Consider the following 24388-nt stretch of genomic DNA (forward strand, 5'->3'; position numbering starts at 1 on the left):
GGCGCTGCACGCGGCGCTCCGGTTCCAAAGATGCTGTGCCGAGAAGGACCTTCGTGACGTCACGGTCATGTGACCGCGACGTCACCGCAGGTCCTGCTCGCACAGCAACTGAGACCGGACGGCCGCGTGTAGCGCTGAGAGGTGAGTATAGCATAATTTTTTATTTTAATTCTTTTTTTTACACTATTTATGCTTCCCAGGGCCTGGAGGAGAGTCTCCTCTCCTCCACCCCGGGTAGCAACCGCACATTATCCGCTTACTTCCCGCATCGTGGGCACAGCCCCATGCGGGAAGTTAGCGGTTCAATGCATTCCTATGGGTGCAGAATCGCTGCGATTCTGCACAAAGAAGTGACATGCTGCGGGTTGTAAACTGCTGCGTTTCTGCGCGTTTTTTTCCCGCAGCATGTGCACTGCGGTTTGCGGTTTCCATAGGGTTTACATGTTAATGTAAACGCTATGGAAACTGCTGCGGATCCGCAGCATCAAAATCGCCACGGATCCGCGGCAAAACCCGCAAAGTGTGAACATGGCCTAATACAGGACGTAACTCAGGATCAGTAATGTAATGTATGTACACAGTGACTGCACCAGCAGAATAGTGAGTGCAGCTCTGGGGTATAATACAGGACGTAACTCAGGGTCAGTAATGTAATGTATGTACATAGTGACTGCACCAGCAGAATAGTGAGTGCAGCTCTGGAGTATAATACAGGAGGTAACTCAGGATCAGTAATGTAATGTATGAACACAGTGACTGCACCAGCAAAATAGCGAGTGCAGCTCTGTGGTATAATACAGGATGTAACTCAGGATCAGTAATGTAATGTATGTACACAGTGACTGCACCAGCAGAATAGTGAGTGCAGCTCTGGGGTATAATACAGGATGTAACTCAGGATCAGTAATGTATGTACAGAGTGACTGCACCAGCAGAATAATGAGTGCAGCTCTGGAGTATAATACAGTATGTAACTCAGGCTCAGTAATGTAATGTATATACACTGACTGCACCAGCAGAATAGTGAGTGCAGCTCTGGAGTATAATACAGGAGGTAACTCAGGATCAGTAATGTAATGTATGTACACAGTGACTGCACCAGCAGAATAGTGAGTGCAGCTCTGGAGTATAATACAGGAGGTAACTCAGGATCAGTAATGTAATGTATGTACACAGTGACTGCACCAGCAGAATAGTGAGTACAACTCTGGGGTATAATACAGGATGTAACTCAGGATCAGTAATGTATGTACAGAGTGACTGCACCAGCAGAATAGTGAGTGCAGCTCTGGAGTATAATACAGTATGTAACTCAGTCTCAGTAATGTAATGTATGTACACAGTGACTGCACCAGCAGAATAGTGAGTGTGGAGCGCCCCCATAGGGCAATGGGTTACTCGGTACCGGGTCCTTCGGTTTGCAGGGGGATGTCACGGTGGCTGACCCGGTCTGTGGCCCTAGGGACGTCCGTTGTAAATGGGGGAAAGGTCTTTAAAGGGATAATGTTCGTGACACCACCTGTGGTATTCGGTCAGGGTGACCGACGCTGGTGTGAGGGGTCCGCTGGGGTGATGTTATGGCAGCTAGATGGTATACCTTCCCACAGGTGAAGTGTATTCCCAGGGCTTCCCAGAGTGTAGATGGTGGTTGATGTAAGGCACAGTAAAGAACGAGGACACAAGGTTGCAGTCTCTTTACCTTTTACTGAAGGCTTCAGCGTCCACAGTTCAGAGCACCAGATCACAGGGCAGGCAGAGTCCAGCCAGTCCGAAGGCAAATCCAGAGTCCCCTTATCCAGGTGGAATTCAGTAGCCTTCCTCTAGTGCCTGGGTGTTGTAGTACCTCCCTGCTGAGAGTCTCGGTAAGGTCCTCACAACTGATGTTGGTGTTCTAGATGTTATGTCTCTCTCTCTGTCCCTCAGATGGATAGGAACAACCCGTATGACTGATGGCCTGAGGCTTTTTTACAGGGACTCTAGCACGCCCCAGCCGCCACAAGTTGCCACCATGCCTCCTGGGTATAGGTCGGGCAGGTAACGTGGAATTATCTGTCCTGCCAGTCTCTGAAGTAAAGCGTACAGATCCTTACTCCCTCAGTATTCTGGGTACCGGATTCCTGCGCCTCAGAAGGAAGCAGCTTACTCCTGGCTGATGTCCCTCTGATATTCCTCTCCTGTGCTCTGCTTTCCTGCACACTCTCTGCAATATGTTCGCTTTGAGTGTCTTTTCCCAGGAGCTGCAGCACTTCAGGCTCCAGGACTCCACTCCTTCCTCTGTCTTCCTGACAGGAACTGAACTCTGAACCCCTTTTCCCTCCAGATCAGGATGTTTTATAAGGGAGTTCACCTTAAACAGGCTTAGAGCTCCCTTCTGGTCTGGAGTGTGAACATGTTGCATGCATTGTGTTACCTGATAAAGAGATCTCCTTTGTTGCCTTCAGATGTAACATCACTCCTCCTGGTGGAAGAATGACATTACTGCAATGACCAGGACTCTGGGGTGCTGCAAGTGCAGCTCTGGGGTATAATACATGATGTAACTCAGGATCAGTAATGTATGTACACAGTGATTGCACCAGCAGAATAGTGAGTGCAGCTCTGGGGTATAATACAGGATGTAACTCAGGATCTGTAATGTAATGTATATACACAGTGACTGCACCAGCAGAATAGTGAGTGCAGCTCTGAAATATAATACAGGATGTAACTCAGGATCTGTAATGTAATGTATATACACAGTGACTGCACCAGCAGAATAGTGAGTGCAGCTCTGGGGTATAATACAGGAGGTAACTCAGGATCAGTAATGTAATGTATGTACACAGTGACTGCACCAGCAGAATAGTGAGTGCAGCTCTGCTCAGCTGCTGCTCATTGTGCTAATTGTGGGTGTGTTCATTTCTGATCCTGCAGTGTGCTCCTGAATTCTGAGAAGCACCACCTCTGCACCCAGGGACCTGCTCTCTCTCTTACCCAGGGAGGGAGTGGGTTTCCTGTGATGAGTGAAGGAGCCAAGTCCCAGGCTTCTGGTTCCCAGACCAGGTCGGCGGGGGGCATCAGAAACCAGCAACAGGCCTGCACATGAGAGGACTCAGGGGTGAGACACTCCACCAGGAGTCGCAGCAATGTGGCTCCTACCCCCCCCCCCAGGTCTGCAGAGACCCAGAGAAGCCGCAAGGCTTCCATGGAGGAGAAGCCTGCTAGTGTGCAAGATGGTGGTCCTTCCAGAGGAAAGCTGAGTGCTTACGGAGGTGGGGCAGACGCCACCGAGACTCCAGGAATCTGTGTCCATCTATGGCTCCCGGGTCGTGAGCCACCTCCATGAGTTTGAAGATGCGAGTAATACCCTCAGGAGGCTCTGGGAGGAGATGCGCTGCACAAACTCCAAAGCTGCAGGTGCCTCCAAACCGAGGAAGAATCAGCTCCAGGAGGAGGTATGGAGACTGAAACATGAAATAAATGAGCTGGAAGTCAGAAAAGCTTTCATCAGAGAGAAAAGTAGTCCATTCAACCACTAATGGGGACCACTAATGAATGAGGACAGATTCAGATTCAGAGAAATGGCTGATAACAGAGAGCAAAAGCAAATGGGGCTGCAGCCTGAGAGCCAGGTGAATAATCATGAGGAGGAGGATGATGACCAGCAGAAAGCCCCTCCTGGCAGCCTGCAAAGTCACCCACAGGCCACGTGAAGCGAGCTCCCTGCAGGACAGGCAACATTAACATCTGGGCACAATCCTGCCGGCTCTGGGGATGACAGTGATAACAGCGGCCAGGGAGGGGCGCTAATGGCAGAAATATAGCTCCTGTAGTCCTCAGTGTGCCTTCAAAACTTCCATCTTAGTGATGATTTACCAGAGGAGGCACTTGGGGGTCATACCAAAAAGGCAAAGACGACCAAGCCAAAGCTGCAGGAAGCGGTAATCTACATGTATGCCCCCTTCTCTGTACCCCCTGAGTCGGCTGCAGCGTCAGCTCGCTGTATAAGCCCCATTCCCCATCCCAGTCTAGGTTCTGCTGTGGATCCGGTGCAAAGGCACAGTGAGATTACAAAGCAACGTAGTGAGGCACAGAGCTCTGTCTCTGCTTGTAGTAGTGGGGATGTAGCAGCAGGTGCATCAGCTGAGAGGCTGGACAGTGAGGGCAGCCCAGCGGCAGGCGTATGGTCAGCCCATGATACTGTTGTCCGCTCCTCAGTGGGAGGGGGGATTGGCCCAATGTCGGGGCAGCTCCGGTAGCCTCGGTGTCCCTGAATGCTGTTGACGCTGATCACTTAGTTGAGAAGTGACGGCAGTGTGAGGGGGTTACCGGGGCTGGGAGTTTAGTTTCGGTCCTCCCACCAAAGTCCTGTTCTGTGTTGGCGCCACTGGTCAACAAGATGATGATATAAGGATAAGTGGCACCTCACAGTGGTGAAAGATCAGCGGCACCTGGTATCAACAGTAAAGCAGTGGAAAATATCAACTGATGATGCGGAGGGCACACGTAAGACCAGGGGCGAGGTCACCTCCAGTTCTGGGGAGGAGACTCAGCCCCTTGTGCCTGATGATGCGGAGGTCAAAATGTCACCCCCTGTTGTCACTGATCCACCAGGAGTGAATGTGGTGGTGGCTTTGGATGAGGAAAATTCTTTGTCTATTGGTGTGGTTACTGGTTTGGTAGAGGGTGAGAGGGTTATGGAGGTGAGTAATAGTGATGCTGTTGGTGTGGATGTGGTCACTGGTCCAGCTGCCCCTCCCCCCCTGGTGGTGGCAGCACCCGTCAGGAGTTATGCCGCTGTCACCTCCTGGGGAAATAGGGCATCCTCCTCGTGTCCGGGCTCTTGGGACCGCATGTTGCAGCGGCGTCTCCTGGAGGCTCTAAAGAAGGGGGAGAGTTCACTAATGGTAGAGGGTCGAGAGGTTGATCTATCCTTCTGGATAGAGAGGCATGGCCTCGGGGCCTTCTGAGAGCAAATAGGGGAGGATACAGTGTGGTCTCTCCCAACAGCCAGCCAGGTAGTGTGCGTAGGAATGGAGTCTGACTTCGATGGAGGGGCAGTGATGCGTGTCCTCCAAGGTCTAAAGTTGCGGAGCTCCTGCTGAGGATGGGCTTCAAGGCGATTGACATCTATGCCTTGATACATTCCCTATTCCACACCTGAGTTTGATGTCAGCTTTATTCGGCCAGAGGGGCTTGAGCTGTTCTGGTCGAACTATGAGTTTGCAAAAACTGAGCCTGGCTGGCAAGACTTTGCTGTTCAGGTGGTGTCTTGCCAAAACCAAGTCAAGAAAGTGACCGTGATAACTTGTAACGAGTCGCTTTCTTGTTATGTCATCATGATGTGGCTTGGCCGGTATGGAGAGATGACATGTGATGAGTTTGGTATCTGGTCAAGGGCCTGGACGTTTATGGTAAAACATAGGCGTTCAGGTGGTACGGTTGCCCGCATACCATCATCTGCCTTCCTGGGTAGGGATCATATCCTTGTCTTCTACTAGGGGCAACCAAAGCTCTGTCATAAGTGCGACGACCCCACACACTTCAGCACAAACTGCACTGTGCAGAAATGTGCATTTTATGGCCAACTTGCTGCATCTTGTGTGGAGATTAGGTGCCATCTGTGTGGTGACTTAGGTCACCCATTCAGCCGTTGTCCTCGCTCCTTTGCTAATGCAGTCGTGACCCCAGTGGGAGAAAGCCCTCTGGTTGATCTTTCTAACCGGATCCAAGCCCTTGAGAACATCTCTTCCTCTGAGGAGGAAGCTGAGGGTGAGGTTACGGCTTCAGCGGGGCTGACAGGGGGCACCGAGTCTCCTTCATTTGGGAATGTAAGGTCCTTGGAGGGAGGGAGTGGCCCAGAGTCCGGAGACAAGGACGATAAAAAGAAAAAGCACATGGAAATGGATACCTTTATGTCCTTAAAGAGGGGGAAGGATTCCTCCTCTGAGGCAAAGGATAAGGGGAGTGGGAAGAAGAAAGCCATCTAAGGCTAGTTTCACACTAGCGTTTTGAGGAGGTGCGGAGGGGCGGCGGACATCCTCTGTGAAGCCCCGCCCTCGGCCGCACCTCCACCGCTAGCTCCGCCTACTTCTGCATGCGGCCTGCATGTGGCCTGTGTACCTATCTTTAACATTAGGTACGCAGGTCATGCGGCTGTATGCGGATGCTTCCTCATGTGTCGTTTTGACAATATGGAGAAAAAAGAAATTGCAACCAACTGCGTCCTACTCTGGTCACCGCATCATCAAAACGACGCATGCAGAAGCATCCGCATACAGCCGCACGACCTGCGTACCTAATGTTAAAGATAGGTATGCAGGCCGTATGCAGGCCACATGCAGAATTGGGCGGAGGTGTAGCCGAGGGCAGGGCTTCACAGAGGAAGTCTGCAGCCCTCCGCAGCTCCTCAAAATGCTAATGTGAAACCAGCCTAATTCAATCACCAATGATGGCGGTACCCACTCTGTTGACGCTTGTGTCCATTAATGTCGCCAGCATAAAGTCAAATACAGCTAGATTTGCATCCTTTGATTTTCTCAGCCGGGTTGAAGCTGACATTTTCTTTTTGCAAGAGACCCGGCTACCAAACATGGCAGACGTGTTTATAGCTAAGAGGGAGTGGAGACTCTGGCCCTCCTATTGGTCTCTCGCGGCCGAGCCGTATAGCAGAGTGGCGGTCCTTTTTACCGCAGCGGTGGAATGCCGACGGGTTATTGAGTTAGAAATGGTGAGGTGCCTGATCTTAGATGTCCTCATGAAGGGACGAGAGCACGGCTCATTAACATCTATGGTCCCCAATCTAAGTGGGACGGGAAGTGTCTCTTTATGAGGATCAAGCCCTACCTTTTTACAAGTCGGCAGGATGTCTTTGGAGGGGACTTCAATGCTGTGACGAGGCCCCGAGATAGGGGAGGTTCCAGAGACAAGCTGACTTATGATAGCGTTTCCCTTAATAGTATAGCTAGTGAGGCTCACCTGGTGGATGTCCACATTCGACACACCCCAGGCCACGAGGGGTTCACCTATCATAGAGGTAATTGTGGGATGGGAAGAGGCTTTTGGAGGCTCAATTTGTCTCTCTTGGAAGAAGCAAAGATAAGAGGAAGAGGAATAACCTCATGACCCAGTATCAGCACGGGTTTACTAGGGACCGTTCATGTCAGACTAATTTGATCAGCTTCTATGAAGAGGTAAGTTCCGGACTGGACCAAGGGAACCCAGTGGACATAGTATATATGGACTTTTCCAAAGCTTTTGATACGGTGCCACACAAAAGGTTGTTACATAAAATGAGAGTAATGGGGATAGGGGAAAATATGTGTAAGTGGGTTGAGAGCTGGCTCAGGGATAGGAAACAAAGGGTGGTTATTAATGGAGCACACTCGGACTGGGTCACGGTTAGCAGTGGGGTACCACAGGGGTCAGTATTGGGCCCTCTTCTTTTTAACATATTTATTAATGACCTTGTAGGGGGCATTCAGAGTAGAATTTCAATATTTGCAGATGACACTAAACTCTGCAGGGTAATCAATACAGGGGAGGACAATTTTATATTACAGGATGATTTATGTAAACTAGAAGCTTGGGCTGATAAATGGCAAATGAGCTTTAATGGGGATAAATGTAAGGTCATGCACTTGGGTAGAAGTAATAAGATGTATAACTATGTGCTTAATTCTAAAACTCTGGGCAAAACCGTCAATGAAAAAGACCTGGGTGTATGGGTGGATGACAAACTCATATTCAGTGGCCAGTGTCAGGCAGCTGCTACAAAGGCAAATAAAATAATGGGATGTATTAAAAGAGGCATAGATGCTCATGAGGAGAACATAATTTTACCTCTATACAAGTCACTAGTTCGACCACACTTAGAATACTGTGCACAGTTCTGGTCTCCGGTGTATAAGAAAGACATAGCTGAACTGGAGCGGGTGCAGAGAAGAGCGACCAAGGTTATTAGAGGACTGGGGGGTCTGCCATACCAAGATAGGTTATTACACTTGGGGCTATTTAGTTTGGAAAAACGAAGACTAAGGGGTGATCTTATTTTAATGTATAAATATATGAGGGGACAGTACAAAGACCTTTCTGATGATCTTTTTAATCATAGACCTGAGACAGGGACAAGGGGGCATCCTCTACGTCTGGAGGAAAGAAGGTTTAAGCATAATAACAGACGCGGATTCTTTACTGTAAGAGCAGTGAGACTATGGAACTCTCTGCCGTATGATGTTGTAATGAGTGACTCATTGCTTCAATTTAAGAGGGGACTGGATGCCTTTCTGGAAAAGTATAATGTTACAGGGTATACATACTAGATTCCTTGATAAGGCGTTGATCCAGGGAACTAGTCTGATTGCCGTATGTGGAGTCGGGAAGGAATTTTTTTCCCCATGGTGGAGTTACTCTTTGCCACATGGGGTTTTTTTGCCTTCCCCTGGATCAACATGTTAGGGCATGTTAGGTTAGGCTATGGGTTGAACTAGATGGACTTACAGTCTTCCTTCAACCTTAATAACTATGTAACTAAAAAAAAGATAAGACAGTCCTTTGAGGATTTTCTTCAGAGCCTGGTACCCTTACTGGATCATTGTAGTAGTGGGTCAGAGTGGTGGGAAATGTTCAAGGAAAGGGTGGCGAGATTCTTCTGCCAGCTCTCGAGCCTCAGGAGTCTGAGCAGGTGCTGCCTGTATCAGGGTCTGAGGAGGAAACTCGAGCATCTTGTCTCAACTGGAGGTAGCTGGGAAGAGATCTCCAGAGTGAAATCTTTGCTTATGAGATGTCAGTACGATAGACACGCATCTTTGGTTTTTGAGAGGGATTATGGGAAGTACTGCTCACCCGACCCTTACAGAAACTGCAAGATGCCAGTGAATAGTAAAGTGGTTACAGGACCGGTCGAAACTACGAGGTCCCTGAGGCGATCCAGATCTGGGATCCTGGAGGTTGTCAGATCCTTCTACTCGCACCTCTTGGGGAAGAGGGATCTTGATTGGGATGAGATGTCAGCTTTCCTGGCTGAAGCCATCCCCGAACCAGGGGTATGATCAGGGAAGAGGAAGCTAGGTTGGGGATTGAAGGGCTTGCCCAAAAAAATCACCTAGTCCAGATGGCTTAACATCTGAATTCTATAAGACCTTTAAAGACAAAACGTCTTTAACGTGTCAAAGGGTAAGGACCCATCTTGCATTGTGAATTGGTGTCCCATAGCGCTTCTCAATGCAGATAGGAAGGTTCTGGCAAAGGTGCTGTTTAATCGGCTGGTGAAATTTGCACCCCGACTCCTTTTGGAGGCCCAGCATTGCTCTGTTCCAGGCCGCACCACATTTAGTGCTGTGGTCTGTGTCCGAGAGGCAGTAGAGCAGGTTAGGACTGGTCATTGGAAGGGGTACATGCTGTCACTGGACCAGGCAAAAGCGTTTGATCGGGTTAATCACGAGTACCTCTGGTCCGTCCTTCTGAGATATGGCCTGCCGGGGGGATTTGTTGATTGGCTTAAGACCTTGTACAGTGGGGCAGAGAGTTTCCCGCTTGTGAACGGTTGGATTGGCAGCTCTTTTGAGATTGGGTCTGGTGTTCGCCAGGGTTGACCCTTGAGCCTGCTGCTGTACATGCTTGCGATTGACTAACTTCTTTGGAGGGCGGAGCAAGGACTGTTGGCCGGGATCGAGATGGACCGGGCAGCACAGAAGTCACTCTGAGGGTGGGGTCGTAAGCTGATGATGTCACTGTTTTTGTTTCCTCTCACGAGGAGGCATGGTGACTGATGTCAGAGGTAGATCGCTACTCGGAGGCATACGGGTCCAAGATCAACCGGGAAAAGTGTGAGAGTCTCTGGCTGGGAGGAGGAGATCCTGGTTTTGATCTCCCGGACACCCTTCCAGGACCCAAAGTCTCTGCAAAAGTCCTTGTCATCCAATTTGGCCAGGGGGATTACCCCAAACAAAATTGTGACAGCAGGCTAGAGATCGCCACTCAGAAGGCGAACCAATGGAAGGGTTGGTCTTTGACCGTAAGGAAAAGGGTAAACCTGATCAAAACTTACCTGCTCCCTTTACTGATTTATCTGGGCAGTGTGTGTGCAGCGCCACAGAGTCCTGGCCGTTGCAGTGATGTCATTCTTCCACCAAGGGGAGTGATATTACGTCTGATGGCAATAAAGGAGATCTTCCTACCAGGTATCACAAACCATACACCACACTTCACACCAGACCACCAGGGGGAGCCTTGCTCCTATCTACTAGGGCACTCCTCACAGAAGGGTAAAACTGGTGGGCTGGATAGAAAGTTAGAGAGAAGCTGACTGGGCTTTGCCTAGGCAACACCTGTCAGGCAGACAGGGCGAAAGGAGGAACATCGGAGCTGCAGACAGAGGGTCCCTGTCAGGGGTGGGATCCTGGCAGAGGCCTAGCAAGACAGAAAGACACGGAGCTGCACCTGCCCCACGTGCGGCAGCATCCTAAGAAAGGACACAAAGAGAATTGTGTTGTAGAGGGTGAGACACGAAGTCATAGCACAAGGAGCTAACACCAGAAGGAGTTCTGCCCTGCAATAGGCTGCCTCCTTCTCAGGCGCGTAGCCGGTGGCCGGAACACCGAAGGAGTAATAGTCTCTACGCTTTACTTCAGAGACTGGCAGGACAGTCAATTCCAAGTTGGCTGCCCGACCTTAATACCTAAGAAGACACGGTGGCAACTTGTGGGGGTCAGGGCGTCTCTAGGGTCCCTATAAACAAGACTCAGGCCATCAGTCATACAGGTTTGTCTTATTCACACCATCTGGGGGACAGAGAGGAAGAAATAACATCTAGAACATCTACAAGAGTTGTGAGGACCTTACCGAGAAGCTCAGCTGGGAGGTACTACAATGCACAGGCGCTAGTAGGAAGGGTACTGATTTCCACCTGGATAAGGGGACTCTGGATTTGCCTTCAGACCGGCCGGACTCTGCCTACCCTGTGGTCTGTACCCTGGACTGTGGATGCTGAAGCCTCCAGTAAACGAAAAGAGACTGCAACCTTGTGTCCTCATTATTCTCTGCACCTTACATCGTCCACCATCACCACCTACACTTCTGGGAAGCCCTGGGGACACACTTCACCTGTGGGAAGGTATACCATCTAGCTGCCATAACATCACCCCAGCAGACCCCTCACCGCAGCGTCGGTCACCCTGACCGAATACCACAGGTGGCGTCACGAACATTATCCCATACAAACTTTCCCTTTTATTGGACGTCCCTCAACAGGCCACGGACCAGGTTGGGCCACCGTGACATCCCTACCGAACCAAAGGACCCGGTGCCGAGTACCCCATTGCCCTTGCGTGGGGGCGATCCAACTTGGCATCACGAACAGGATCTACTTAAGCCTGAAAATCCGGTCATGTGTGCCTAAGAACTGTGCCCGAACTGTATTTCAACTGTGATTTGCTTAAAGGGACACTGTCACCCCCTCCAGCCGTTATAAACTAAAAGAGCCACTTGTGCAGCAGTAATGCTGCAGTCTAACAAGGTGACTCTTTTAGTTTTTGTTGCTGATATTCCCACAATAAAGGTATTTATAATTTTGCTCAAATACCTATTATTTGTACCTGGAGGCAGGTCTGAAGCCTCCTCTTTGAAGTGCCCAGCTGCCGTCAGTCATTTCTTCTGGGGCGATTGTCGCCGCCCCCTCAGCGCTGTTTTTGTCCGAAATCCGGCGCCTGCGCTCTGCTCTTCTGCCTGGAGCAGGCGCATAGAGCATTGGCCGTCCTAGCTCTGATGCCGGGTTCCGGTCTGCGCCTGTGTGGGCAGTGCGACCACCCTGTTACTGAATCCCCGCCCCGCACTGTGCATAATGCATAACAGTGCGGGGTGGGGATTCAGTAAGAGGGTGGTCGCACTGCCCGCACAGGCGCAGACCGGAACCCGGCATCAGAGCTAGGATGGCCAATGCTCTATGCGCCTGCTCCAGGCAGAAGAGCAGAGCGCAGGCGCCGGATTTCGGACGAAAACAGCGCTGAGGGGGCGGCGACAATCGCCCCAGAAGAGATGACTGACGGCAGTTGGGCGCTTCAAAGAAGAAGAAATGGAGTTGGTGATCGGTGGGGACCCCCGAAAGAGAATGGCCCCGCACCGACCCACGTCACCGGAGGATTATACCGGCATGCCACCGCTGGAGAGTGTGGATCCCTGGGAGCTGTCCGCGGGAGCTCTGTTGTCTGCACCATCGCTGGTCCTGGCACCTTCCCCGGAGGAATGGAGTGGCGCCGGAAGAGCCACCTCATGTGCAGGTACTCTGTGCCCTGACCTTCTGGGAGTCTGCCTTCCCCCGCATTTGCTCCATTCACCACCGTGACTGCTGGAGCCCCGGTGGCTCCGTCACCAGGCCCCGGACCACGAGGGCATGACCTTGGGCCCTTTCCCTGGGGGGAGTACCGGCGGCATCTGATCGCGGAGTATAAGCGGGAAGTCGAGCGGGAGGCCCGAGGTGACTCGCTGGACGATCTCCCACCGAAGTGGGGTGTTGTTGTGGTATTCCAACCCCAAAAGGAAAAAGGCTTCATCCAGGAGATCGAGTTACCGGTGAGGGTCCATATCGCCAGGGATGAGATGGAGTCCTGCCTCCGTGGAGACAATGCGGATCCAGCCTTAAACCCTGGGGATGTTGTGACTTACGTTCAGTACCGGAAAGGAAACAGCTGGTGGGTCTGGGATGTGCAGAGATGCACAGCCCTCTTAGCGGTATCCAGAACCCTGGAGGAAGAACTCACCGCTGAAGCAACTGCGGCGGCCCCCCGCTGTAACCGACATTCACCACCAAGCCACACAGACTTTTATTGCTGCGCACGACCTGACCGTGCATGGAAGACGGACTAACGGTGTACACCCGGCACCGGGAGTGATCTTGGACTCGACCTATCCTAAAAGAGGGCTACATGTCAGGTAAAGCCCTGGTGGAAACCGCCAAAATAAACCTCGAAAAACCGAAAATGTAAAAAGTTAACTGTTCTTCTTTGCTGCTTGAACCCGTCCAGGGTTAACTTTTAAAGGGATCCCCTGTTTAAAGGGATCCTATGTTTTTTCACAAGTTTATCATTGTTTTTAAAGAACATTTGGATCATGGACGGTGAATGGTTCACAAACTGTTTGCAAATAGTTTGCACTTTCTTAAAGGTGCTCTCTACTGGTTTTACATAGGAGGCTTTTACAGAGACTGCCTCTTAACATAAACTGCTGTTAATTATGCTGTAAAAATAACTGCTTTGCCTTACAGACCTGAAGAAAAACCCGTTGGTGCGGCAGAATTCCGGGTCAGGATTACATGTCTTGTAGCTCACCCAAGACCAACGTTCGGGGGTTCGTAATGGGTCCCTTAGATCCTATCACGTCATGTTGCCTTTAAGTAAACTTGGATACGAATGATGTGATTACTTTGCACTACCTCTGAAAAGACTTGGATTTCCTCTTAAAGGGGATGTTTATTTGTTGCACTTTGCCTAAGCAAAATAATGTTGTCTTAGACAGTTAGATAGTAATAATGTTTATACATAGCTGATAGTATGTAGTTAAGAATAGGAAATGTTAGATGATATACTCTAAATAAAAATTGAAAGAAAGATACAGTGAACCTGTAGGGGGGGGTGATACCTGTTCTGCATTTCAATAAAGTGAACCCATAGGGGTTAGTGAGTTGTTTAGTGAAACAAGTAGTGACTTTAGGTAGTCAGTTAAAGTACTTTGCACTTAGAGAAGAATAACGGTTTTATGCGTTAATAAAGAAAATGTTAATTTTTTGTCTTATAGTTGCACTTAGTAGTTAATAGATAGTATACCTGTATGGGTAATAGAATTTCATAGTTAGTTAGTTAGCGCATCCGTAATTGGTCAATCTACAGAAGTAAGCTGACAATGTAAATATGTTATTGTTTTGCAACGTTCAAGTGTTCTCACCTCCCATAAAGGGAAGCATTGTTATATTAATTTGTTTTATAGCATTTAAAAAAAATAAAAAATTTGCATGTCTTTTGTTAACCCCTTCCCGACCTATGACGCATACGCTGCATCATGAAAGTCGGTGCCAATCCGACCTGTGACGCAGCATATGCGTCATGGAGGGATCGCGTCCCTGCAGATCGGGTGAAAGGGTTAACTCCAATTTCACCCGATCTGCAGGGACAGGGGGAGTGGTGCTTCAGCCCAGGGAGGGTGGCTTCACCCCCTCGTGGCTACGATCGCTCTGATTGGCTGTTGAAAGTGCAACAGCCAATCAGAGCAATTCGTAATATTTCACCGATGAAAAGTGGTGAAATATTACAATCCAGCCATGGCCGATGCTGCAATAGCATCTGCAATGGCTGGAGACCCCGATCTGCCCCCCCCCCACCGCCACCGATCTCCTCCTCTCCGTCCTGTCATGTCCCCTGCTCCACTCTGCCCTCCTGTCCGCTCCCCCGGTCCTCCTGTCCGCTCCCCCCGTGCTCTGATCCCCCCCCGTGTTCCAATCCCACCCCCCCATACTTACCGAGCTCCGGTGTGCCTCCCGGTCTTCTCCATGGGCGTCGCCATCTTGGAAAATGGCGGGCGCATGCGCAGTATGCCTGCCGAATCTGCCGGCCGGCAGATTCGTTACCTGTACATTTTGGTCGCTGTGATAGGTTCTATCACAGCGATCAAAATAAAAAAATACTAAATAACCCCCCCCTTTATCACCCCCATAGGTAGGGACAATAATACAATACAGAAAATATAATTATTTTTGTTTTTCCATTAGGGTTAGGGGTAGGGTTAGGGTTAGGGGTAGGGTTAGGGTTGCACTTAGGGTTAGGCTTGCACTTAGGGTACCTTCACACTAAGCGACTTTACAACGATAACGATAGCGATCCGTGACGTTGCAGCATCCTGGATAGCGATATCGTTGTGTTTGACACGCAGCAGCGATCACGATCCCGCTGTGAGATCGCTGGTCGTTGCTGAAAGTCCAGAACTTTATTTCGTCGCTGGATCTCCCGCTGACATCGCTGGATCGGTGTGTGTGACACCGATCCAGCGATGTCTTCACTGGTAACCAGGGTAAACATCGGGTTACTAAGCGCAGGGCCGCGCTTAGTAACCCGATGTTTACCCTGGTTACCATTGTAAAAGTAAAAAAAAAAAACACATACTCACATTCCGGTGCCCGGCGTCCACTTCCCTGCACTCCTCCTGCATCCTGTGTAAGTGCCGGCCGTAAAGCAGAGCGGTGAAGTCACCGCTCTGCTCTGTGGGAGATGCCGGAGATGTTCGGCGCTGACACAGGATGCAGGAGGAGTGCAGGGAAGCGGACAACGAGCACCGGAATATGAGTATGTTTGGGTTTTTTTACATCGTTGGTCGCTGGACAGCCGTCTGTGTGACAGCTCTCCAGCGACCACACAACTAAACAGCGACGCTGCAGCGATCAGCATCGTTGTCTGTATCGCTGCAGCATCGCTTAGTGTGAAGGTACCTTTAGGGTTAGGCTTGCACTTAGGGTTAGGGTTGCACTTAGGGTTAGGGTTGCACTTAGGGTTAGGGTTGCACTTAGGGATAGGGTTGCACTTAGGGATAGGGTTGCACTTAGGGATAGGGTTGCACTTAGGGTTGCACTTAGGGTTAGGGTTGCACTTAGGGCTAGGGTTGCACTTAGGGCTAGGGTTTTACTTAGGGTTGTACTTAGGGTTAGGGTTGCACTTAGGGTTAGGGTTGCACTTAGGGTTAGGGTTGCACTTAGGGTTGCACTTAGGGTTAGGGTTGCACTTAGGGATAGGGTTGCACTTAGGGATAGGGTTGCACTTAGGGTTAGGGTTGCACTTAGGGTTGCACTTAGGGTTAGGGTTGCACTTAGGGTTAGGGTTCCACTTAGGACTAGGGTTAGAAATAGGGTTAGAATTAGGGTTAGGGTTAGAATTAGGGTTAGAATTAGGGTTAGGGTTGCAATTAGGGTTAGGGTTAGAATTAGGGCTAGGGTTGGAATCAGGGTTAGAATTAGGCTATGTGCACACGGTGCGGATTTGGCTGCGGATCCGCAGCGGATTGGTCGCTGCGGATTCGTAGCAGTTTTCCATCACGTTTACAGTACCACGTAAACCTATGGAAAACCAAATCCGTTGTGCCCATGGTACGGAAAATACAGCGCGGAAACGCTGTATTGTATTTTCCGCAGCATGTCAATTCTTTGTGCGGATTCCGCAGCGTTTTACACCTGCTCCATAATAGGAATCCGCAGGTGAAATCCACACAAAAAACACTGTAAATCCGCTGTAAATCCGCAGGTAAAGCGTAGTGCGTTTTACCTGAAGATTTTTCAAAAACGGTGAGGAAAAATCCACACACAAATCCGCAACGTGAGCACATAGCCTTAGGGTTAGGGTTGGAATTAGAGTTAGGGTTGGAATTAGGGTTAAGACTAGGGTTAGGGGTGTGTTGGGGTTAGGGTTGTGGTTAGGGTTGGGATTAGGGTTAGGGGTCTGTTGGGGTTAGTGTTGGAGTTAGAATTGAGGGGTTTCCACTGTTTAGGCACATCAGGGGGTCTCCAAACGCAACATGGCGCCACCATTGATTCCAGCCAATCTTGCGTTGAAAAAGTCAAATGGTGCTCTCTCCCTTCCGAGCCCTGACGTGTACCCAAACAGTGGTTTACCCCCACATATGGGGTACCAGCATACTCAGGAGAAACTGGACAACAACTTTTGGGGTCCTATTTCTCCTGTAACCCTTGGGAAAAGGGGGGAGGTGGGTTTATCTTGTGGGACTATGGGACACTGGGGTGTTTGGGGGAAAAACTGGCACTGCCTGATCTGGCCTATGGATGTTGGACATGGACTGAGGCATGAGACGCAGGACCAGCTCTCAGGTCAGTGCGGAGGTTGGGAATGGTGCGCTTGAGTGTGGTGTGGTGGTTAGCTTAGTATTGTATATATTTTAGTTTGTGGTAATTTTATTTAAAATAATTTAAAAAAATTACAAATTAAAAAAAGGGAAAAAAATTAAACAAACAAAAAAAAAGTTTATGTTTATAGTTTTGTTTGCTATTGTTTATTTTATTTGTTTGTTATTATTTTGTTTGGTGGCCAGACCAGAAGGTGAAAGTAGTTATTATTAGTTATTATTCTGTATATACTGTATAATATGTGTGAGTGGAGAGGATGAGCGGCTGGACCAGTGTTCATTATACTGATTATTTTCTGGCTGATATTTCTGTTTTGTTTCTGTTACTATTATTGTTATGTTTTTCATTTTTATAATAAAAGATCTAAAGGATGTAACTCAGGGTCAGTAATGTAATGTATGTACATAGTTATATGCTTATGTAGAGTAGCATGTGATGCTTCCGTGTATGTCTGACTATGGACGATGCTGAGTATTTGTGCCCCGGTGATTACTCGTGGATAGTCGCACAGATCAGACGTGACACCAGTTCTCCCGCACAGGACAGATGAGTTACGTACTTGCATCTGGCGTTCTCTCTGATGTCGGTGCTGGCAGGGTTTTGTGTGAGATGGTAAATAATAAAGGACAGAGAATAAAAGCAGAATTATCTTTTCTTTTTTTGGGAAACGGAATATACTTTGCATGGAAACCTCATGTCCAAGTTTCTTAAAGTGACAGCTCCTTAAATACTTTGTGCTGCTAGGAGATCTGCCCTATATGTATCATTAATTCTGTTTTCTTTCACTTCTCCATCTCATGATACTGTTCTTTCCCTCCCTGAACTCATCATTGGTCCTCAGGTCACTGCTCCCACAACATCCACTTACTCCTGAAATCCTCTGTGCTGCTGTGGGCTCCCCACCCACCTTCCACAGCCTTTATGTACATCTCTTCGCTTCTCCATATTTTTTAGCAAGACAAAGGATATTGAACATCCAGCAATCTAGGAAGAAACCCTCGCGGCTTTAATTAAAGCCAGACATCAGCGATGATGAAGGGAAATCCACCGACTGTTTTCAAAAGTTTCCATCTTATTACAAACTTCCAGAAAGTTTTTTTTATTATTTATGACTTAAAAGATCTCCTATTAATAAGCAGAAGCAGCGAGGGCTCGAGATTCACCCTTTAGCTGCATAGATGGGATCCCCGGGGGCCCAAAAAAAAGCAGCACTGGGTGCTAGGAATGACAGCATGTGGAATAGTCTAGACTTCTCTTGGTCTTTTCTTAAAGTGGAACACACCCATTTCTAATATCTCCAACCCCTACCCCTCTATTGGGCTTCTCCCTCCGCAGACTCCATGCTGTAGTTACCTGAAAATCCCCCCATTAACTAACGGTTTAGTTATTGGTAACTTATACTAAATATTTCCTTTAAGATCAGTTGGAGTCACTCTCAAGTTCCTGTAGCCTCGAGTAGACATTGTAGATAAGTTGGGGTCACTCTCTGGTCCCATAGTCCCCAGTAGACATTGTAGATAGGTTGGAATCACTCTCTGGTCCTGTAGTCCCCAGTAGACATTGCAGATAAGTTGGGGTCACTCTCTGGTCCCTGTAGTCCCCAGTAGACATTGTAGATAAGTTGGAGTCACTCTCTGGTCCTGTAGTCCCCAGTAGAGATTGCAGATAAGTTGGGGTCACTCTCTGGTCCCTGTAGTCCCCAGTAGACATTGTAGATAGGTTAGAGTCACTCTCTGGTCCTGTAGTCTCCGGAAGACATTGCAGATAAGTTGTAGTCACTCTCTGGTCCCATAGTCCCCAGTAGACATTGTAGATAGGTTGGAATCACTCTCTGGTCCTGTAGTCCCCAGAAGACATTGCAGATAAGTTGGAGCCACTCTCTGGTCCCTGTAGTCCCCAGTAGACATTGTAGATAGGTTAGAGTCACTCTCTGGTCCTGTAGTCTCCGGTAGACATTGCAGATAAGTTGTAGTCACTCTCTGGTCCTGTAGTCCCCAGTAGACATTGCAGATAAGTTGGAGTCACTCTCTGGTCCCTGTAGTCCCCAGTAGACATTGTAGATAGGTTGGAGTCACTCTCTGGTCCCATAGTGCCCAGTAGACATTGTAGATAGGTTAGAGTCACTCTCTGGTCCTGTAGTCTCCGGTAGACATTGCAGATAAGTTGGGGTCACTCTCTTGTTCTGTAGTCTCCAGTACACATTGCAGATAAGATGGAGTCACTCTCTGGTTCCTGCAGTCTCCAGTAGACATTTTAGATAGGTTGGAGTCACTCTCTTGTTCTGTAGCCTCCAGTACACATTGCAGATAATATGGAGTCACTCTCTAGTCCTGTTGTCCCCAGTAGACATTGAACATAAGTTGGCGTCACTCTCTGGTCCCATAGTCCCCAGTAGACATTGTAGATAGGTTGGAATCACTCTCTGGTCCTGTAGTCCCCAGTATACATTGTAGATAGGTTGGAGTCACTCTCTGGTCCTGTAGTCTCCAGTAGACATTGTAGATAAGTTGGGGTCACTCTCTGGTTCCTGCAGTCTCCAGTAGACATTGTAGATAGGTTGGAATCACTCTCTTGTTCTGTAGTCTCCAGTAGACATTGTAGATAAGTTGGAGTCACTCTCTGGTCCAATAGTCCCCAGTAGACACTGCAGATAGGTTGGAATCACTCTCTGGTTCCTGCAGTCTCCAGTAGACATTGCAGATAAGTTGGAGTCACTCTCTTGTTCTGTAGTCTCCACTACACATTGCAGATAAGATGGAGTCACTCTCTGGTCCTGTTGTCCCCAGTAGACATTGTAGATAGGTTGGTGTCCCTCTGTCGTTCTGTAGTCTCCAGTAGACATTGTAGATAAGTTGGAGTCACTCTTTGGTCCTGTTATCTCCAGTAGATATTGTGGAACACCCGCCAGGGCCATGGGATACTCGGTACCAGGTCCGGTCCTTTAAAGGGATGTGTCACAGTGGCGACCCGGTCCATGGCCCTGGGCGTCCAAGTAAAAGGGATGGTCTTTAAAGGGGTTTGAATAAAGTTTGTAAAATAGGAAATGTAACGGTGACCACTCTCTGCTCATTCTCCTCGACCTCTCTGCAGCTTTCGACACTGTTGACCACCCTCTCCTACTCTCTGGGCTCCAGTCACTAGGCATTAAGGACACTGCTCTCTCCTAGGTCTCTTCCAATCTTTCTGACCGCTCGTTCAGTGTTCTGTTTGCTGGCTCCACTTCATCTCCTCTTCCTCTCACTGTTGGGGTACCTCAGGGCTCAGTCCTTGGCCCCCCTCTCTTCTCCCTCTATACAGCCCCAATTGGACAGACCATCAGCAGATTTGGCTTTCAGTACCACCTTTATGCTGATGACACACAACTATACACGTCATCCCCTGACCTTACTCCCACTGTACTACAGAACGCCACTGACTGTCTGTCCGCAGTCTCCAACATCATGTCTGCTCTCTATCTGAAACTCAACCTCTCCAAAACTGAACTTCTTCTGCTCCCGCCATTTACTAACCTCTCTAAATCTGACATTTCCCTCTCCGTGGGTGGCACCATAATAACACCCCGGCAGCAGGCACGCTGTCTGGGTGTTATGTTTGACTCCGATCTCTCCTTCACATCCCATATACAATCTCTTGCCCGCTCGTGCCGCTTACACCTAAAGAACATCTCTAGAATCCGCCCTTTTCTCACCATGGAGACAACAAAAACCCTCACTGTCGCCCTCATCCACTCCCGCCTGGACTACTGTAACGCTCTATTAATTGGCCTGCCCCTCACTCGACTTTCCCCTCTCTAGTCTATCCTTAATGCAGCAGCCAGGGTCATCCATCTAGCTAATTGTTACTCGGACGCGTCCGCTCTTCGCCAGTCGTTACACTGGATGCCCATTCAGTACAGGATACAATTCAAAGTACTTGTTCTCACCCACAAAGCTCTCCACAGTGCGGCACCCCCTTACATCTCCTCCCTCATTTCTGTCTATCGGCCTAACCGACCGCTGCGCTCTGCAAACGACTTTCAACTAACCTCTGCACTAATCCGTACCTCCCACTCCCGACTCTAAGACTTCTCCCGTGCTGCACCAATCCTCTGGAATTCTCTACCCCAAGACATTAGGACCATCCACAACTTGCATAGTTTTAGGCGCTCCCTCAAAACACATTTGTTCAGAGCAGCCTACCACGTTCACTAATCAAAGTCATTTTATGTTTGTGTGTGTAGCCCTTTCACTATCCCCATCTACCCCCCACCCCCTGAAGATGGCTGGACCATCACTGCAAATACATCATTGTAAATACACACCTGTACTTTGTATCTCCCCACCTCATTGTAGATTGTAAGCTCTCACGAGCAGGGGCGGCTTATTTTGCTTTAATTATTGTATTGCAAACGTTGTTACTTATGACTAATAATAATAATAATAATTTTTATTTATATAGCGCCAACATATTCCGCAGCACTTTACAAATTATAGAGGGGACTTGTACAGACAATAGACATTACAGCATAACAGAAATCACAGTTCAAAACAGATACCAGGAGGAATGAGGGCCCTGCTGCTCGCAAGCTTACAAACTATGAGGAAAAGGGGAGACACGAGAGGTGGATGGTAACAATTGCTTTAGTTATTTGGACCAGCCATAGTGTAAGGCTCGGGTGTTCATGTAAAGCTGCATGAACCAGTTAACAGCCCAAGTATGTAGCTGTACAGACACAGAGGCTATTGACTGCATAAAGTGTATGAGAACATGATGCGAGGAACCTGATTATGTTTTTTTTTTATTTTTTATTTTTGTTTTTTTTAATAGGCCACACAGGAATAGTTAGGTTAATGCGTTGAGGCTGTAGGCCAGTCTGAACAAGGACACGCTTAAAACTGTGGGGATTGGGGATTAATCGTATTAACCTGGGTAGTGCATTCCAAAGAATCGGCGCAGCACGTGTAAAGTCTTGGAGACGGGAATGGGAGGTTCTGATTATTGAGGATGCTAACCTGAGGTCATTAGCGGAGCGGAGGGCACGGGTAGGGTGGTAGACTGAGACCAGAGAGGAGATGTAGGGTGGTGCTGAGCCATGGAGTGCTTTGTGGATGAGGGTAGTAGTTTTGTACTGGATTCTGGAGTGGATGGGTAGCCAGTATAATGACTGGAACAAAGTTGAGGCATCGGTGTAACGGTTGGTGAGGAATATGATCCTGGCAGCAGCATTCAGGACAGATTGGAGCGGGGAGAGTTTGGTAAGAGGGAGGCCGATTAGTAGAGAGTTACAATAGTCCAGACGAGAATGAATAAGTGAGACAGTAAGAGTTTTTGCAGAGTCGAAAGTAAGAAAAGGGCGAATTCTAGAAATGTTTTTGAGATGCAGATAAGAAGAGCGAGCCAGTGATAGGATGTGGGGGGTGAATGAAAGCTCGGAGTCAAGGATGACCCCAAGGCAGCGGGCATGTTGCTTTGGAGTAATGATGGAACCGCACACGGAGATGGCAATGTCAGGCAAAGGTAGGTTAGTAGAGGGAGAGAACACGAGGAGTTCAGTTTTTGACAGGTTCAGTTTCAGATAGAGGGAGGACATGATGTTAGAGACAGCGGTAAGACAATCACTGGTGTTTTCTAAGAAGGTCGGCGTGAAAGCAGGAGAAGAGGTGTATAATTGGGTGTCGTCAGCATAAAGATGGTACTGGAAACCAAATCTACTGATTGTTTGTCCAATAGGGGCAGTATACAAAGAGAAGAGGAGGGGGCCTAGGACTGATCCTTGAGGAACCCCAACAGTAAGGGGAAGGTGAGAGGAGGAGGAACCAGCAAAACATACAGTGAAGGATCGGTCAGAGAGATAGGAGGAGAACCAAGAGAGAACGGTGTCCATGAGGCCGATGGAGTGTAGCATAGTGAGGAGGAGCTGATGATCCACAGTGTCGAATGCTGCGGAGACATCCAAGAGAATTAGCATGGAGTAGTGACCATTAGATTTAGCTGTTAGTAGGTCATTAGAGACTTTAGTGAGGGCAGTTTCAGTAGAGTGTAAAGAGCGGAAGCCAGATTGAAGAGGGTCGAGAAGAGAGTTATCTGAGAGATAGCGGGTAAGATGGGAGTGGAGCAGGCGTTCGAGGAGTTTAGAGATGAAGGGAAGATTAGAGACAGGTCTATAATTAGCGGCACAATTTTGGTCGAGGGAGGGTTTTTTAGGTAATGGATGTATGATGGCATGCTTAAATGAGGAGGGAAAAATACCGGAAGTGAGGGAAAGGTTGAATATTTTTGTTAGGTGAGAGGTGACAGCCAGGGAAAGGGACTGGAGGAGATGTGACGGAATGGGGTCACTGGTGCAAGTGGTCGGGTGAGAAGATGCAAGGAGCCTGCTTACTTCTTCTTCTGTAACTGGTTCAAAGTCAGAGAGTGAACTAGATGCAGTGGGGGAGGGAGGACAGTGCAGATGCAGAGATTGGGAGATGATTTCCTGTCGAATGTGGTCAATTTTTTCTTTGAAGTAATTGGCCAGATCGTCAGCGCGGAGATCTGTGGTTGGGGCCTGCTCTCTTGGGTTGATTAGGGACTGGAAAGTGTCAAAGAGACGTTTAGGGTTATTGGACAGCGAGGTGATGAGGGTGTTGAAATAGGCTTGTTTGGAGAGGTGAAGGGCAGAGTTGTATGTTTTTAGCATGAACTTATAATGGATGAAATCTTCGGGTAGATTAGATTTTCTCCACAGACGTTCGGCGCACCTGGAACACCGCTGCAGGAAACGTGTTTGCAGCGTGTGCCACGGCTGTCGCCGTCTGTGTCGAGTTGTTCTATGTATAGGAGGTGCAGCTTCATCCAGGGCACTTTGCAGGGTTTCTTTGTAATGCTTCAGAGCAGAATCAGGACATGAGATGGAGAAGATTGGGGCCAATGAGGACTGCAAGTTCTTCATAAGTTTCTGGGTGTTAATGGCCTGTATGTTTCTATAAGTGTGGAAAGTGGGGGTGACCTGAGCGGGATGGCAGTTCTTGATAGAGAATGAAAGAAGGTTGTGGTCAGAGAGCGGGAGAGGGGAGTTTATGAAATCATCCACTGAGCAAAGTCGGGAGAAGACCAAGTCAAGGGAGTTTCCATCTTCATGCGTTGGAGAGTTAGTATGCTGCGAGAGGCCGAAAGAGGAGGTTAGAGATAAAAGGTGAGAAGCAGATGGGGAGAGGGGAGAAGTAATGGGGATGTTGAAATCACCCATGATGAGGGTGGGGGTGTCACAGGAGAGAAAGTGTGGAAGCCAGGTGGCAAAATGATCCAGGAACTGATGAGAGGGGCCAGGAGGACGATACACCACCACCACTCGCATGGAGAAGGGGACGTAGAGTCTGACAGCATGGACCTCAAAGGAAGGGAATACAAGTGAGGGTACTTGGGGGATAACTTGGAAGGTACATTTGGGTGAAAGGAGCAGACCAACGCCTCCACCTGCTCTGTTGTCTGATCTTGGGGTATGAGAAAAATGTAGTCCACCATATGAGAGAGCAGCAGCAGTGGTGGTGTCTGACTGCT

The 24388-nt window shown here is 48.8% G+C and overlaps 1 long non-coding RNA gene across 1 annotated transcript in view; it reads right to left on the reverse strand.

The window, feature by feature from the left end:
- Window positions 1–23725, reverse strand: part of LOC143769357 (uncharacterized) — a 188475-nt gene extending 164750 nt beyond the window's left edge. The window contains exon 1 of the long non-coding RNA XR_013214369.1: window positions 23590–23725. This is a non-coding gene — a long non-coding RNA (uncharacterized LOC143769357). The remainder of the gene's footprint in view (window positions 1–23589) is intronic.
- Window positions 23726–24388: the final 663 nt, after the last annotated feature.

Source organism: Ranitomeya variabilis, chromosome 4, assembly GCF_051348905.1.
Source record: "Ranitomeya variabilis isolate aRanVar5 chromosome 4, aRanVar5.hap1, whole genome shotgun sequence".
NCBI lineage: Eukaryota > Metazoa > Chordata > Amphibia > Anura > Dendrobatidae > Ranitomeya > Ranitomeya variabilis.